The sequence below is a fragment of the Agelaius tricolor genome, unplaced genomic scaffold (assembly GCF_023055355.1).
Source record: "Agelaius tricolor isolate 1412-34295 unplaced genomic scaffold, bAgeTri1.0.p SCAF_30, whole genome shotgun sequence".
Classification (NCBI taxonomy): domain Eukaryota; kingdom Metazoa; phylum Chordata; class Aves; order Passeriformes; family Icteridae; genus Agelaius; species Agelaius tricolor.
Window position 1 is genome coordinate 7,638,528 of NW_027269290.1, and position 18,539 is coordinate 7,657,066.

The window sequence follows — 18,539 nt, forward strand, 5'->3', positions numbered from 1 at the left end:
AAATATTCATAACTGCAGCCAGCATTGGCTGTTGATAAGGACATTGATTTCTTTGGAAGCACCAGAATTATTTGGGGCCCTCGGTGTCTGCTGCAAAGGTTGTGCATAAACTTTGGGGAAACACTGAACATCCTGCATGCTTTTGGGTTTATATCCTCCTGCAGCAGGGACAATGAAGGCCCAGGGACACTGAAATGCAGCTTCTCAGGCTGGGGCACAGCAGCAGCAGAGCAGCAGGGGGAACTCTGGGTTTTATGTGCCCATGAATCCATAAAGGATTTATTTATCAGGCCTGGAGCATCTCCCACTGACATGGGGAGCCCTTTGAGACAGAACAGGGGCCTCAGAGCCGTGTCCTGTGCAGGGTGGGAGCTCACATCTCCCTTTGGCTGCAGGGAAATTCCCCCAGTAGAGAATTAGGGCCCTGTGGGCCTCGAGTTCTGTGGTGCAGTGACAAATGGTGTGAGCAGATCACTGGGGGCTTCTGTGGGTGTTCCCCACTCAGGATTTCATGCATGGAAGTGGGTGCTCAGCTCTGGCTATGTGGACAGAAACACTTCACAGCCCAACAATAACTCACATCCCTTGTGCCGTTTCCCTCCTGATGCTGCAGCTGTTCCAGATCTGCAAGAGCTTTTTATGAAAGTTCTTTCTTCTTGGTTATTTCCAGTTCCAGCAGAGTAAGACACCCCTCACCGTGGGAAATGTCATCTCTGCTTTTCTGCTGCTCCCTCTGCTCCGAGGCCTCTCAGCACTCTGCCTTCCTGCTCACAGGGCAGGATTTGCCTGAATTCCCCCTCTTGGCTCCATTGCCAGAACTGCTGGGTTCACCATTGCATGGGAAAGCAAATGGGAGAATTTCTGTCTTCTTGCTCAAACAAGTTTAAGATTCGTTTCAATTAATTTGTGGTGTTTTTTTCTTACTTGCACTGAACATTTTGTCCCAACTCAGCTCTTGGAAAACATGTAATTTTCAATTTAAAGCAGGGAAGGTGTTGAATTCCATTTTAAAGAAAAACATCTGACACTAAAGAGACAATTGAAAAATTCACAGTTGCTTTGTAAAGAATATAATTAGGCAGGTCCTGGAAAAATCTAACAGCAGTTTCCTTTGAAATTGGGAGAGTAATCTGAGTCTTTCTATCTATAGACTGCATTTCTATATTGTCGAGATATCGGAGTTTGTGTTGCAACTGGCAAAACAAGCAGGGGATGTGTAGCAGAAAAATTACTGATCCTATTCCTAAACCAACACTGTGGCACCTCTCCCTGATGTTTGTGTCTGAGCTGTGGCGGGCTGGGGAGGCTGTGCAGAGTTTCAGTGTGGTCACAGCCCTTCCCCAGAGACAGGGACCCGGTGTGCTCCAGGGAACCCTAAACCAGAACCTGGAAAACGAATTTAAAGAATTCACTGTGCATAGTCTGACCCATCTGAGGGGTGGCGTGAAGCTCTGGTTTCACTGAGGGTGCAGAACTTTTTGTGTGCTGCATCTACAGAGGTTTGAAATTCCACTGGAAAATGATTGGGTTGTTGTAGATTTTTTTTAAATAGGACTTTTGAGTCACAGCTGATCTTTGGACACACACGGGCCCAGTACATGGAATTTACACAAATATGCTCATCCCTAAACCTGGCAATGCTTTAATGTGTGGAGCCCTTGCTCTCCTGAGCACTGCAGTGCAATGTTTGTGCTCTTGCCTCTGTTATTTACAATGTTATAATCTGTCAGTTCAGACTATTTTCAATGAATTTTGCTTAAATACCAGCTAATTAATAATTTCAGGTGCACCATAGAGAAAAATTTAATGACTTTTTCCCCTGACGTTGAGCTGGTTTTCTGGAACCACAATCTCTAATATATTTTCTAAATCTCTCATATCTAATCAGCTAGTTGGTAAATTAATACAGAATTACAACTCATTAGCAAATGATGCATTGATGTCTGGTAATTCCCTGCTTTCTTATTTGGAAGGAAGTAGGTTATGCTGTTATTGAGGCAGTGTGTTCAGTTTCAATGCTTTTATCATAGGCATTAAGTGCTTTTTAAGAGATGTGTTAATTAGGAGATTACCCCAATCAGCCCTGGAGCTGCTGGAATTATGGCCCCATTCTGCCTCCCCAGCCCTGGAGGAGGGTTTTCCCTGGAATGAGGGTTTTCCCTGGGATGGGATGGGATGGGATGGGATGGGATGAGGTTTTTCTCAGGAATGGAATGAGCCTTTTCCCTGGAATGGATGGAGGTTTTTCCCAGGAGTGGGATGAGGCTTTTCCCAAAGATGGGATGAAGTTTTTCCCAAAGATGGGATGAGGTTTTTCCCAGGGATGGGATCAGGTTTTCCCTGGAATTGGATGAGGCTTTCCCCTGGAATGGATGGAGGTTTGTCCCAGGGATGGGATGAGCCTTTTCCATGGCATGAGATTGAGGTTTTTCCCTGGGATGGGATGAGCCTTTTCCCTGGAATGGATGGAGGTTTTTCCCTGGGATGGGATGAGCCTTTTCCCTGGAATGGATGGAGGTTTTTCCCTGGGATGGGATGAGCCTTTTCCATGCCATGAGATGAGGTTTTTCCCTGGGATGGGATGAGCCTTTTCCATGGCATGAGATGAGGTTTGTCCCAGGGATGGGATGAGCCTTTTCCCTGGAATGGATGGAGGTTTTTCCCTGGGATGGGATGAGCCTTTTCCATGGCATGAGATGAGGTTTTTCCCTGGCTGGGAGCATTTCCAGCCCCTGAGAGGAGAGGGCACAAGCAGAGAGATCTCAGGAGGCTCTGGAGCCACTGCAGGTGTAGGACACAGGGACTCCTGTCAACCTCAAAAGTATCAGAGATGAGCTTTTGTCGCCCTGATTTTTTAAGATTTTCTAAGCCTTCTGATGTTGACATTCTTGTAGCAAACATTCTCACACACTTTCTGTAAATAACTCATTGTTTTGCATTCTTTTATGGAGAAGGAGAAATTGGATGGGCTGTTGGTTTGTCCAGTGTCATTGGAGAGGTGGCACTGTCACCCTCCAATCCAGGGTCACTTTTGGAAATCTGTAAGTGCTGGAGTCAGAAAGAAATGTTCCCTTTTTCCACCTTGAGAGCAGCAGTGTGTGTGTGCTGGTGTTGTTTCGTGTCCTACAGTGACAAGCTTTGAGGCTCCCTCCTGCCCAGCCCCACTCTGTGAATAAACCTGGGGAGCTTGGTTCTGATCTACCAGAAAAGATTAAATTTTGAATCTGATCACATCAGCACATCAATATTACATGCACACATCAAAGGAGTAAAAGTCTATTCTTAAGTGTTCCAGTTTACCTCCTTTTGTTTCTTCAGGTTGAGCAGCATTTCCTAATCTCTGCTCAGCCTGATGGATGCAGCTCAGCCAGCAAAGAGACACTCATTTTTATTTCATGCCATATCAGCACGGAGATAAACAACAGAAAAACCTCCTGTCTGGTGCTACTTATCACCACAAGTTCAAAGGCAGCTCCATTTGTGTAGGATCAACTTATCCCATCAGGCAATTTATCCCTGACAGGAGGGAGGCTGATTATGGGAGGTAGAAATGCCCTTGAGGCAAGTAAATTTAATGAACTTTGTAACAGACTGCAGGAATAGCAACCAAATTATTAAGAATATGACACAAGAAACAGTGAATTAAGGCTGTCCATCCATCTCCCCCTGCTCAGATGATCTTTGCTCTGTGGAGTTCGTGTCCATGGGGCAGAGCTGCCTCCAGCAGAGCCCAGAGCCCTGGCAGCCCCTGAGCAGGAGAGTGAGAGCCTTCCCAGGGGGTTTCAGACGAGGGAAGGGACGAGGATCTGACTCCGTGATTCAGAAGGTTTGATTTATTATTGTATGATAGATATTACATTAAAACTATACTGAAAGAATAGAAGAAAAGGTTTCATCAGAAGGCTGGCTAAGAATAGAATAGGAAGGAATGATAACAAAGGTTTGTGGCTCACCTCTCTGTCCGAGCCAGCTGGGCTGTGATTGGCCATTAATTAGAAACAACCACATGAGCCCAATCCCAGATGCACCTGTTGCATTCCACAGCAGCAGAGAACCATTGTTTGCATTGTGTTCCTGAGGCCTCTCAGCCTCTCAGGAGGAAATCAAATCTCAAGGAAAGGATTTCCATCAAAGATGTGTGCGCCACAGGAGCCTGGCGGCGCTCCAGGGCTGGGACACTGATGTTCCTCGGGGCCATCTCCCCAGGGCTGGGACACTGATGTTCCTCGGGGCCATCTCCTGGCACCAGGGAACCCTGGCACAGCCCCAGGGCTGGGACACTGATGTTCCTCGGGGCCATCTCCTGGCACCAGGGAGCCCTGCACAGCCCCAGGGCTGTCCCCAGCCCATCCCATCACAGCAGAGCACGGGGGCAGCCCTGAGGGCAGAGGTAAACACAAAATCTGATTTTCTGAGCCCCACAGCAGGGGTGAGGCCCTGCCTGCTGCTCCAGGAGCTCTGTGACCTGTGCTCCATGGACCCCCTAACTCTGATTGCATCCCCTGCCCTCACAGCTCCCCTGGCAGCACTGTCTGCTCTGGACATCAAACCCAAACCAGGCAACTCAAAAATCCCCTTCTATTGCATTCAGACACTGTCCTGGCAGCTCCTGGGGCTCTGAGGTGAACACCAGCTCTGCTTTGGTCTCCTCTCCTGCCTTTTGGCACTCAAACATCAGCTGTGCCCCCGGGGAGCCCCAGGCACAGCAGTGGCACCAAGGAAAAGGGGCACACTCACATTTCCATCCCTGCAGTGCCCAGGCCAGGCTGGGCAGGGCTGGGGGCACCTGGGGCAGGGGAAGGGGTCCCAGCCATGGCAGGGGGCACTGCAGGGGCTGTGGGGTCCCTTCAACCCAAACCTTCCTGGGCCTCTGGGGTATTTCTGGCCGCCGTTGGCACTCTGGGCACTCAGGGGTGCCTGGATGCTGCTCTGGCTGAAGAATGGCGCAGCAAAGGCCAGTTCCCTTTGAGCTACAAAGGCATCCAAACACGTGTTAATTATCCCCACAGCCTCACAGAATCACTTCCCTGGTCAATTAATTTAATTACGTTTTGGATAATTATTTTCCTCACTGGTGCACTGCCCCAGACTGTGATGGTTGTGCTGCAGAGCTGAGATGGGAGAGACTTGGCTTTGAGAGACACCCAGAACATATCAGCAAAAGCCACATTTGTGACACAGGGCCTGAATTAATGACACCCCTTTGGAGCTGAGACACAACAATTCCTCCTCTGCGTGGCAGGAGAAAAAAGCACTTTGTGGCAGCAGGAAAATTGGTCAAAACACGTCAAAAAGACATTGTTCTTCATCTGTGCAGCCTGCTTCGAGTCAGAGCCTGTCTCCCAGCTCTGAGTGCTAGCAGAATAAGGAGCTGATGCCTGCTGAGAGTCCAAATATTGGCTGGGAGCAGCCCAGGGTGCTTGTGAGCCCTGCTGGCTGTGCCAGAGCCTGCCTGGGGCTCTCCCGGCTGCTCCCTGACCAGCCCAGCTCTGGTTCTGGGGCTGGGCCTGTCTGGGGCTCTGTGGGACCCTGCCAGGACCTGGGGATGGGGCCCTGGGGGTCAGCAGGGCCTGGGTTCTCTGCCCCTGGGAGCTGCATCCTGCAGAACAGGGACCATCCACTGCTCCTGCAGGGCTCTGAGCTGCCAGGACACAATCTGCCTCTGAGGGATCGCTGGTCGGACCAGGAGTGGCAATAGCAGGGAGAAAACTAGAATGCAGCTAATGATTTTTAGATTTCTGGCTTAATTTTGTGGAAACAGGAGACTCATAAGGCTTAGGAGAAGTAGAAGAACTATCAGGGGCTTGCAGGATTGCTTTTATTTATCTCAGTCATTACAGGACCTCGTTTTCTCCATTTCTGCCAACACATCTGTGATGAACTCCTTGCCTTATTGTCACTTTTCCCTCTCATGCCTGCAGTGTCTCCATGTTCTGCTCAATCTGTCTTGGCTGGGGAGGGAAGCCCGGAGCTGCATCCCTGGGGTGGCAGGGCTGGAGCAGCACCATGGCTGGGGGCTCTGGGCACATCCTGCAGCCTCCAGGGCCTGCAGAGCCTCCCGGGGGCAGCCAGAGAGCTCCTGAGGGACTGCAGCCATAGAGACCCTCGGAGGGGCATGGTCCCTCTGGGTGGACGGGTACTGTGGGATGCAGACCAGCAGGAATGCAGGGAATGGCTCTGGGGTAGGGCTGTCCCCTGCCCCGTGCTCAGGGATGGACCCAGGCATGGACCCAGCCCCAGGGCAGCCCCAGGGCCGGCCCCATCCCTGCAGTGGTCACAGAGGTTTGGATGTGGCCCTTGAGGACGGGTTTGGTGGCTGTGCTGACAGCTGATGACCTGAAAGGTCATTTCCAAGCTCAGCAGGTCCATGGTCCTCAATGAAAGCCTCTCCTGCCTGCAGATGATGATTAGCGAGGCCCAGCAGCCGCCCCACTTTCAAACCCTTTCTGTCAAATACAGCCCCCGCTGTCCCCTCACTCCTCCTTTCATTTCAATCCATTTCCCCTCACATTTCTCTGATGTGAGCTGTCAGAAGCGCTCTTTGCTGCTCTGTGTCCGAGTGTCACAACTGCTGACAGCCCAGAGAGAAGGGCCTGGGCCTGGCACCTCAGGAAATGTCACGGGGAGGTGCCAGTGTCACCTGGTGGCACCGGGGGTGGCAGGGCAGGGGCAGCAGGGCCAGCACGTGTCCCTGTCACGGGAGCAGCTGCCGGCCCTGCTCCTCCAGGAAAGCTCCCATCTCCTGTGGGAAGCAGCTCCCACAGCAGAGCCATGCCAGGGAAAGGTGCCAGCACCCAGCAGCTGCCATGGGGCCCCTCCATCGTGGGGGAACCCAGGCTGCTCCCCGGGTGTTACACAAAATAAAGGAGATTTTCAACACGTGGGCGCTTCCCAGGCCAGCTCAGCCATTCCCTGCTCTGCCCAGGCAGCTCTGCCCTCTCTGTGCCAGAGCCCCTGCTTTGCTCCTGCTGGCACAGCCAGGGGTGGCACAGCCAGGGGTGAGCCCTGGAAACAGGAGCAGGGGTGGCACAGCCAGGGGTGAGCAGCCCTGGGCACAGCCAGGTGTGAGCCCTGGGCATACCCAGGTGTGGCAGAGCCAGGTGTGAGCAGCCCTGGGCACACCCCAGGTGTGGCACAGCCAGGTGAGCTCTGGGCACAGCCAGGTGAGCCCTGGGCACAGCCAGGTGTGGCACAGCCAGGTGTGAGCAGCCCTGGGCACACCCCAGGTGTGGCACAGCCAGGTGAGCCCTGGGCATACCCAGGTGTGGCAGAGCCAGGTGTGAGCAGCCCTGGGCACAGCCAGGTGTGGCACAGCCAGGTGTGAGCAGCCCTGGGCACACCCCAGGTGTGGCACAGCCAGGTGTGAGCAGCCCTGGGCATACCCAGGTGTGGCAGAGCCAGGTGTGAGCAGCCCCGGGCACAGCCCAGAGGGGGCACAGGGCTCTTCCAGACTCCTGCAGTGGAGGAGTCCCCACCCTGCAGGGGTTTTAAAGGCTGTGGAGATGCTCAGCCTGTGCTCTGTGATTCTCAGTTCAGAATTTCTAATTTCTCCTCCTCGTTTGGTAGCTGATGATTGATTCCCACCAGTGAGAAAAGGACACCGGGTGCAGCTCCTGTGGCTGCTGGCAGGGCTCAGGTGCAGGAGCAGGAGGAGGAGGAGGTTTGGCTCCTGCCCAGCTCACAGGGCAGGAACAGAGAGGTGATTTTGTGTTCCCAGGATCAGCAGAAAGCCGAGCAGGAGCAGGCATGATCCAGCTGAAACCTCCCCTCGGTCTGAATGACTGCTCGGACTCTTCTCTCCAAGCCCTAATAGTCCAATTCTAACCGGTGTTTGTTTTGCTGCCTGGAGGCTGTTTAGGTGTAGCAGGCAAATCCTGACCTCCAAAACAGCCCAGAGTGGGGAAATTAAACAGATTCATGTGCCTGCTATTTTAGCCTTGTGGTGGGTGGGATTTTTGGCTGCCAAAGCCCTTTCCTGTGAATGTGAGACATCAAGGCCATGGATATTTCAACACACATTTTATCAGCAGTGCAAACAGAGACTTAGCACGAGGTGTTTTGCATAAAGAACTTAATGCATTCACTTGTGCAGTTATTTTTAGCTCCCGAGTGCAGTCATGTGGACGCTGATCCTCTCGTGCTGCCCCAGCAGATTGCAGACATATGTTGGAGTGAATGTGGCAGGGGAAGCACGGCCCAGACAGGCAGAAATGCCCCTGAGATCAATTATTGACAGCTCCTTACCAAACCCGAGCTCGTGGGACAGGGAAGGAGAAGGGTGGAGGGGTCTCCATCCTGCCAGGCACGGCCAGATTGGGATTTGGGTTTGTGGGATGGGGTTAACATCCCTGCAGCTGCATGGAATGGGGAGAAAAACAAGCAAAAAAAGCAAAAAGCCTGACATAGTAAAGCCAAGGAGAGGAAAGTACAAATCCACTCAAATCCACAGCAACAAACTCATTCCAAGTGCTTGTACTGAACACCAAGGAAGAAATGATCCAGATTAGGCTGCTGTTGTAATGGCCATAAAACTGGGTGAATGAGGTCAGCTTTCATTTTAATGTAAATTGGTTTAAACTCTGTAATAAATCTGATCTCAAAAACCAGTCATAAATATATGCACTTGTACAGTACCTTTGGCAATATAAAACAAATAACTTTAATCTCTGTGTCTGTTGGAAAGCAGAGCAGCTGGGAGAGAAAAACCTTTGCACTGAAGGGAGCACTTGTTCCAACCAACATTTCCTTTTCTAATTCTGTGGCTAGATAAGAAATTACTTTACAATGCCCCATATCAACTCCACCATGTTAAAAAGGGTTTGGAGATGTGAGAAAACCAAAAAATCCTTATAAATTGTTTTTCTCTCACGAGCAGTTCTGGTTTTTTTATCCTTGATTAAACAGGGTTTTATTATGGTTTTTTATCCTTGATTAAACGGGGTTTTATTATGGTTTTTTATCCTAGATAAAACAAGGTTTTATTATGATAAGGGATAAAACAGGGAGAGTTGGTACATGAAGGCTCCGGCTCTCCTGAGCAAGGACCAGCATTTCACAGGGGCAGGTCTGACAAGGTTTAATTATCCCGTTTCCTATTTGTGCTTTGATGAACTCTATTTATTGAAACTCTGTTTATTGAGCTCCATTTATTGATAGCAGCACTCCAGGCTGGTGCTGCCCCTTCAAAGAGGAGCCAGGATCTGCTCATCAGCTGAGCAAATCAAAGGCTCCTGGCCGTGCCCTCTGGAGCAAAGCAGATTCCAGGCTGCAGGCATGGGAATGGAGAGAGCACCCCTGGGGGAGCCCAGAGACAAAAAAGGACAGTTGGATTCAGGAGGAAAGTTCAGGCAGAAAAAAAATCTATATTTTTATAGAGATAAATATAATAAAATTAATGTAAATATTATAATAAATTAATAGAATAGTATAAAATTTATAATACATTAATAAATATTATAAATTTTATTATATTTATAATAAAATATAAATAGAATATATAAATAGAACTATAAATCTATAATTTTATTCATCTATAATTCTGTTATAATGTAGGAAAAATGTTTCGTTTCGTGGACTCTCACTGTCTCACAGGAGCCTCTCCACAAACATTGTAGAGCTCTTCAGGTTCTCTTTTCTTCCTCTAAAAAAAAATAAAAAAGAAAAGGCCAAAAGCCCAAACAAAACTGCCCGGGAACAAGCAGAGCCTGGCAGAGGGAGGGAGGCTGCAGTGAGCACCAGGGCTGTGCTCCCATTGGGATGGGGACAGAGCAGGGACAGCACCCCTGGGACAGCCTCAGCTCAGGGCTGTGCTCCAGGGAGCCTTGGGTGTTATTATATTGGATATTCTATATATTGGATATTCTATATATTGGATATTACATATATTGGATATTCTATATATTGGATAGTATATATATTGGATAATATATATATTGGATATTATATATACTGGATATTCTATATATTGGATATTATATATATTGGATATTATTATATTGGATATTATATATATTGGATATTGTATATATTGGATATTACATATATTGGATATTCTAACATCCCATCCCCTGAGCCCTGCCCTGTCCCCCTGCCCTGGGCCAGGAGCCATTCCTGGCAGGGAAAGCCCTGCAGAGCAGTGCAGGAAATGGGGAATTTCTCTGTTCTATTTCCCAGCCCAGAGCAGCCCTGGGCACCCCAAACTCCCATGGTTTTACTGCTGAGCAGGGGGAGTATTCATTTTTTATGGATTTTTACTCCGTGTTCTCTAGGAAGGAGTATTGATTTGGCACAAGAGACATCAATAGATCCAAGTAACTGAATAAAGATTCTGAAGCCGGTCTTAAAAAATAATAATAATAATAATAATAATAAAAAGGGCAGCTGATAAATGAAACGAGCCATTTATTATTCTGAAAGCCATTGGTTGCACCATTTGAATTCTTTGCTGAGTGTTGACTTTTCCAATTGCCTTCCCTACAGTTTTCTTTTCCTCTCTCCATGAGAAATAGAACAAGGGGAGGAATGGTAAAAGCTATTTTTGTTATCTGCCTGTGTTTCTGGAGACTCCTCAATGCATTTCTTTCTTAATCTGCAGGGATTTGTGTTCAGAAATGCCAATGGTGTGTTCTGGAAAATGCATTTCTTTGAAGCAGAAAGAACATTTTCCTTTTCAGACAATTTTTGTTTCTGGTTTTCATCAAAGCTTTATTCCTTGAAGCTTTCTGTTCACCTCCACAGCTGGGCTGTGTTCACCCCACTTCCTGGGCTGGGCAATGCCCTCCTGGGCTGGGCAGGGCCCTCCTGGGCTGGGCTGTGCCCTCCTGGGCTGGGCTGTGCCATCCTGGGCTGGGCAGGGCCATCCTGGGCTGGGCTGTGCCCTCCTGGGCTGGGCTGTGCCATCCTGGGCTGGGCAGGGCCCTCCTGGGCTGGGCAGGGCCCTCCTGGGCTGGCAGGGCCCTCCTGGGCTGGGCAATGCCCTCCTGGGCTGGGCAGGGCCCTCCTGGGCTGTGTTCACCCCACTTCCTGGGCTGGGCAGGGCCATCCTGGGCTGGGCAATGCCCTCCTGGGCTGGGCAGGGCCCTCCTGGGCTGGGCAGGGCCCTCCTGGACTGGGCAGGGCCCTCCTGGGCTGGGCAGGGCCATCCTGGGCTGTGTTCACCCCACTTCCTGGGCTGGGCAGGGCCCTCCTGGGCTGGCAATGCCCTCCTGGGCTGGGCAGGGCCATCCTGGGCTGGCTGTGCCCTCCTGGGCTGGGCAGGGCCCTCCTGGACTGGGCAGGGCCATCCTGGGCTGGGCAATGCCCTCCTGGGCTGGGCAGGGCCCTCCTGGGCTGGGCAGGGCCATCCTGGGCTGTGTTCACCCCACTTCCTGGGCTGGGCAGGGCCCTCCTGGGCTGGGCAATGCCCTCCTGGGCTGGGCAGGGCCATCCTGGGCTGGGCAATGCCCTCCTGGGCTGGGCAATGCCCTCCTGGGCTGGGCAGGGCCATCCTGGGCTGGGCAGGGCCATCCTGGGCTGGGCAATGCCCTCCTGGGCTGGGCAGGGCCATCCTGGGCTGGGCAATGCCCTCCTGGGCTGGGCAATGCCATCCTGGGCTGGGCAATGCCATCCTGGGCTGGCAATGCCCTCCTGGGCTGGGCAGGGCCCTCGTGGGCTGGGCAATGCCCTCCTGGGCTGGGCAGTGCCATCCTGGGCTGGGCAATGCCCTCCTGGGCTGGGCAGGGCCATCCTGGGCTGGCAGGGCCCTCCTGGGCTGGGCAATGCCCTCCTGGGCTGGGCAGGGCCATCCTGGGCTGGGCAATGCCATCCTGGGCTGGGCAGGGCCATCCTGGGCTGGCAGGGCCCTCCTGGGCTGGGCAGGGCCATCCTGGGCTGGGCAGGGCCATCCTGGGCTGGGCAATGCCATCCTGGGCTGGCAGGGCCCTCCTGGGCTGGGCAGGGCCCTCCTGGGCTGGGCAATGCCATCCTGGGCTGGGCAGGGCCCTCCTGGGCTGGCAATGCCCTCCTGGGCTGGGCTGTGCCATCCTGGGCTGGGCAGGGCCCTCCTGAGCTGGCTGTGCCCTCCTGGGCTGGGCCATCCTGGGCTGGCAATGCCATCCTGGGCTGGCAGTGCCATCCTGGGCTGGGCAATGCCCTCCTGGGCTGGGCAATGCCATCCTGGGCTGGGCAGGGCCATCCTGGGCTGGGCAATGCCCTCCAGCAGCCCCTGGCTGGAGGCAGACTGTGGTGTAAAAGTTCCTCTTCTGCCATTTCCTCCTCCAGGAGCTGCAGTGGCCTTGTCCCACTTGTCCCCAGGCTGTCCCTGGGGCTGTGCTGGCCCTGGTGGCTCCTGCCCAGCACTCCTGGCTCTGGCCTGGCAGGACCAGGCAGGCCTTGCTAAAATCTCTGCTCACTCTGGGGTAGAATTTTTCCATCCCTCTCCAGTGCTACCAAAGGCTTTTGAAATCCAAACATCTTCATTAATGCCTGCTCTACCCCTTTATAAACGTACTAAATATAAAGGGGGGAAACAAAAGGAATATAGGCTGGGGGAAAAAAAAGCTGTAATTAAGCAATGTCAGATGCCTGCAGTGTAAGTGGGAAATCTGAATAAAGACAATGGCATGTGTGAGTTAAGGGTGTGAGTCAGCCTGGAGTCAGCAAGGATTGTAAGAGCTGCCTCTGGATTGTCTCCAAGGCCTAAAGCTGTACAAAAATAGGCTCCTATTGGTGTTACAGTAGTGAGGGACGTCCTACACAGGCAGTTTGGCTCAGAGAGAGTTGTGCACTCATTGAGGATGGGAGACTTTCTCTGTCCTTGTGATAGTCATGAGCTTCAAGGCTTTGGGGTTTGACTTTGAGTGGTGTTCAGGAGCACTCAGATCTGAATTTCACAGGAGGGATTTGGTTTCGTACCATGAGAAGTTGCAGCTGCAGTACCAAAACAAACGGGTTTGAACAGAAACCTGGATGCTTGTTGGGGGATTTTTTTCACGTTTCCAAATGTTTTCACAAGCCCTGTGTTTCCAGAGCGTGGGGTAAGAGGTGAAGTGACCAAATGTCCATTGTCACATCTGCTTGGCTCGTCCCTGGTGTGCTCTGCTTTTCCTGTCAATGGCAAGGCTTTTTCCTTGGAGAAAGCAGAGTTTCCTTGCCCTGGGAAGGAGGATCCCCCCATGAGTCTCAGCCCTGTTAAATCCATTCAAACCCAGCAGCAGCTGGCCAGCAGCAGGTACCCAGAGGGTTCCCACTGGCAGGGATTAAATCAGCAGGTTTCTGTGGAACAAACAGCATCCAGAAGAAATCCTGCAGGGTGTTAAACAGAGAATGGTCCCCATCCTGGGAAATGCATGGGGGGCTCTGAGGGTGGCTCTGCAGCCCTGCAGGGGCTGGGCCCACCATGGGCTGCAGGCACAGAGCAATGCTCCAGGAGCAGCAGCCCTTCCCAGAGCAGATGGCACCGTGCTCCTTCATGGGCTGCCACAGGAACCACGGCAGGGAGGCAGCTGAGGCAGCAAAACTGGCACTGGCTCCTTTGGAGAGCGATCCCTCTGCTCCTCCAGCAGCCCCCAGCCAGCTGATCTCGTCTCACAGCTGATGAGGAGCTGACAGGTTCAGAGTCCCTGTCACAGCCTGGCAGTGTTGAGGCTCTTGGGCTTTTCTGGTGTCTCACAGGGGCCAAGGAGCAGCTCCAGGGACCTCTTTGCCTTCAGGTCACAGAACCATGGTGTGGTACCTGCTCTGGGGGAGGGAATTCTGCAGGGGAGAGTGAGCAGATAAAGCAAGCAAGTCACAATCTAAGCCAGAACCCCTCAGCAGAACAGCAAAGAAAGAGAACCCTGACCCAGGGACACCAGGGAGAAATGCAGAGGCTGCAGCAGGGGGGATGCTGAGACCCACCTGGGAAAGGCCCTGCAGAGCGGTGGTGCTGACTCCAGGGTGTCTGGGCAGGCAAATACCAAAGCTCCTTCTCTCAAGAGGGGCCCAAAAATCAAGGAGGAGCCTTTGGTGTTGTAGAAGGGTTGCTGTCATCCCACTCTTCCCTTGGGCATTGCAAGGCACTGGAGGGAGGAACCTCAGGGAACCACAGGTGATTCCTATGGCTCAGGTGCTCCCTTTAACACCTGGTGGAGCCTTTCTTTGCCCAAATGTCCTCCTGCAGTGCCTGCTGGGGCAGAGGGAGCTGGGCCTGCTGCTCTGAGGAGAACACCCAAATTAAACCCATCTCAGCCTCACAGGGACCTCGCCAGTCTCAAAGCAGATCCCAGAACAGGAGGTTCTGCAAATAAAGCAAAGGAGGTTCTGCAAATAAAGCAGCAGACAAAATCCCATAAATCACAGCCTGTCCCAGCACAGAGCCTGCCTGGAAAGAGCTGCAACAGGCAGAGACAATGGGAGAGGCTTTGCAGCAGACAGTGAATTATCTCTGCCATCTGCTTCTCCCTAACACCCATTTATAGAAGAAACCAACATTTGGAAACACCGAGTGCTGATTGTTGTGCTTGTGGAATAATTTTCCACTGGATACCATTAATCATTGAGCCAACAGAAGAAATGTCCCAGCCTGGCTCCAGCTGCAACCTGCTGAACATCCAGGTTCAGCAAGGAGGGACTTTCCTCTGAGAACTCCCCAAAAACGCGGAGAGGGAGGCTGGGGTGACAGTGTGAGCTCTGCAAGGAGCAGAGGACAAGTGGGGATTTTCAGAAGAAATGCCTGCATTTCTGCTGCTGTGTTTGGGTATGTCCCTTGTGCCAAAGGTTGGGCTTGGCTGGGGGAAGGAGCCACGCAGGGATGCAGGAATCTCCACACACACACAGGGGATGCAGGAATCTCCACACACACAGAGCAAGGCAACCCCTGCTCTGAGCACCTGGAATGAGCCAGGCAGGCTGGAGAGCACCTAGAGCTAATCACAATCAATTACAGTTGATTAAAAGCCTCGAGAAGCCAATATATTGCAAAGAAAAACAAATTGCAACTCTGCAAAAAAAAAAAAGCTAATCAATAACTAGCCAAGCAGCAAACAATTAAAAGGGGGGAATATCCTTATTGTGCCTGAAGTGTGTAATATTCCTTCTTCAGCCTCTGGGAACGTGCTGTTCCCTGGGCAGGGGCTCCAGAGGTGGAGAGGAGGAGGAGGAGGAAGAAGGAGGCCTGGTTCCATTCCCTGGAGAGGAAGAGGAGGAGGAGGAAGGCAGGGTCCCATCCCCATGAGTGTCCTGCCCACCCTGGGCTGCAGGACTGAGCAGCTCCTGGGGTTTTGCAGTTCCTTTTCTCTCTCTGAGCTCTGACAACACGGAGAACCCTCTCTGCCAGGCCAGCCCCAGTGTCCTGGCTGGAATCTCTGATTTTGGGGGTTTTTGGGCTGTTGTTCCTGAGGCTGGGATTGCCATGGTCGCCCTGCCCAGCCTGCAGCTCAGGGGAGGGGGTGCTGCATTCTGAGCTCTCACAAAACACCCACAGAGCTTCCACCCAGCAGCCTGGGCTGCCTTGCTCAATTAACGTGACAGAAGAGTTTACTCTCTGGCAGGAAGTGACAAGGAGAATTTTCTATGAAGAAAACTGAAAGTGAACAAGACATTATACAAACCATTAAAAATTTGCCTTTTTTTTTTCTTTTTTTTTTTTTTTTTTTTTTTTTTTTTTATTAGCAACAGCTTCTGGCAAGATGAACAGTTTGGAAGTGAGAGTCACATTTTGAGACAGAGCAGGAGTCCTTGATCTGAAACTAATTTGTTGTCAAAAAGAGTTAAGGGATTTTAAACTGGGCTTTATCTCGAGCAGAATAAGGCAATGTAAATACCTTATTATTCACTCAGCTCCTCCATTGGCACAAGAACTGCTTTAGGTCCCCTTTGAAATGGTGCGAAGCCAATGAGGTCCAGGGTGGGATTTTGGGGTGTCCTGTACTGGATTTGGATGATGCCTGGGGGTCCCCTCCAGCTCAGGATATTCTGTGATTCTGTGAAATGGGCAAAGGAGTTCATAGTGGCTGGTCAAATTATTTATTGCCAATAATTTACACAAATAACTTAGACGTTTTTGGTCAATACATTATTTGTGGCTGTTTTTCTGTCATTAATTGTTCAGGCATTGAGGCACTGTGTAAGCTCAATTAGTGATTAATTCCCTGATTGCCACCTTTCAGCCCCTGCGGGATGTGAGTGACTGCAGCCCTTGTTCCCTTTGGGATGGAGATTGCTGGCCCAGCGCATCACCCACATCTTCATTCACAGGTAGCAAAGCTCCTTTTTGGCTCTGATTTGCGTGGAGGAAAATCTCTTTGTAGGGCTGGGGAGAGGCTGGAATGTGTGTTGTGCATGGCTGGGGAGAGGCTGGAATGTGTGTGTTGTGCATGGCTGGGAGAGGCTGGAATGTGTGTGCTTTGCATGGCTGGGGAGAGGCTGGAATGTGTGTGTTGTGCATGGCTGGGAGAGGCTGGAATGTGTGTGCTTTGCATGGCTGGGAGAGGCTGGAATGTGTGTGTTGTGCATGGCTGGGGAGAGGCTGGAATGTGTGTTGTGCATGGCTGGGAGAGGCTGGAATGTGTGTGCTTTGCATGGCTGGGGAGAGGCTGGAATGTGTGAGCTTTGCATGGCTGGGGAGAGGCTGGAATGTGTGTTGTGCATGGCTGGGGAGAGGCTGGAATGTGTGCTTGGCATGGCTGGGGAGAGGCTGGAATGTGTGTGCTGTGCATGGCTGGGGAGAGGCTGGAATGTGTGTGCTTTGCATGGCTGGGGAGAGGCTGGAATGTGTGTGCTTTGCATGGCTGGGGAGAGGCTGGAATGTGTGTGCTGTGCATGGCTGGGAGAGGCTGGAATGTGTGCTTTGCATGGCTGGGGAGAGGCTGGAATGTGTGCTTGGCATGGCTGGGGAGAGGCTGGAATGTGTGTGCTGTGCATGGCTGGGAGAGGCTGGAATGTGTGCTTGGCATGGCTGGGGAGAGGCTGGAATGTGTGCTTGGCATGGCTGGGGAGAGGCTGGAATGTGTGTGCTGTGCATGGCTGGGGAGAGGCTGGAATGTGTGCTTTGCATGGCTGGGAGAGGCTGGAATGTGTGTGCTGTGCATGGCTGGGAGAGGCTGGAATGTGTGTGTTGTGCATGGCTGGGAGAGGCTGGAATGTGTGCTGTGCATGGCTGGGAGAGGCTGGAATGTGTGCTGTGCATGGCTGGGAGAGGCTGGAATGTGTGTGTTGTGCATGGCTGGGAGAGGCTGGAATGTGTGTGCTGTGCATGGCTGGGAGAGGCTGGAATGTGTGTGCTTTGCATGGCTGGGAGAGGCTGGAATGTGTGTGCTGTGCATGGCTGGGGAGAGGCTGGAATGTGTGCTTGGCATGGCTGGGGAGAGGCTGGAATGTGTGTTGTGCATGGCTGGGGAGAGGCTGGAATGTGTGCTTTGCATGGCTGGGAGAGGCTGGAATGTGTGTGCTGTGCATGGCTGGGAGAGGCTGGAATGTGTGTGTTGTGCATGGCTGGGAGAGGCTGGAATGTGTGCTGTGCATGGCTGGGAGAGGCTGGAATGTGTGTGCTTTGCATGGCTGGGAGAGGCTGGAATGTGTGTGCTTTGCATGGCTGGGAGAGGCTGGAATGTGTGTGCTGTGCATGGCTGGGAGAGGCTGGAATGTGTGTGCTTTGCATGGCTGGGAGAGGCTGGAATGTGTGTGTTGTGCATGGCTGGGAGAGGCTGGAATGTGTGCTTTGCATGGCTGGGTGCAGCCACAGCCCTGAGCCCAGGATGCTGCAGCAGCACCAATGCAGCAGAGATGCGCTGGCAGCACACAGGGGATGGCTCCCAGTGCCAGGGCAGGGCTGGGTGGGAATTGGGAACTGGGAATGATTCCCTGGCAGGGTGGGCAGGCCCTGGCACGGCTGGGGCTGCCCCTGGCAGTGCCCAAGGTTGGGCACTGGGGCTGGAGCAGCCCAGGACAGGGGAAGGTGTCCCTGCCATGCAGGGGTGGCGCTGGGTGGGATCTCAGCCCCTTCCCAGCCAAACCAGCCTGGGATGCTGTGAGCAGAGCAGGCCAAGGCTTTTGGCGATTTTGGGGCGTCCTGCCCAGCCCTGGCAGTGCCTGTGCCAGCCCAGAGCTGGTTCTGCCCTGGAGCACAGGGAATCCCAGCGAGGCAGCACAGGCAGGGCTGGCAGGGATGGGCCCCTCTCAGGGTTATTCTGTGCTCCTGGCCTGGGAACCCATCCCTGGTGCTGCCAGGGGAGCTCAGCTTCATCTCTGTGACACACAAATCATTCCTGGCCACGGGGCTGTCAGAGCCCAGCGTGTGCTGAGCAAACAGCATCACAGAATAAAGACTTAATTATGAAGCTAATGGTTAAAGCTATTATGGTTTGTGGAAGATTGGTCATTAACTGCAGGAGTTTGAAAACCAAACACTTTTTCCTGACATTTCCTCTCAGCCACACTGAGCAAACACAAGTCTGAGAATGCAGAAACATCACACGTTGCCCAGAGGGGTGGAGCAGGATGGATTGGATGTCCTTGGGTGGTTTCTGGCTGTTGGGGGGAGTTTGGCTGCCACAGCTGCAGGGTCACACCACAGTTACAACCAC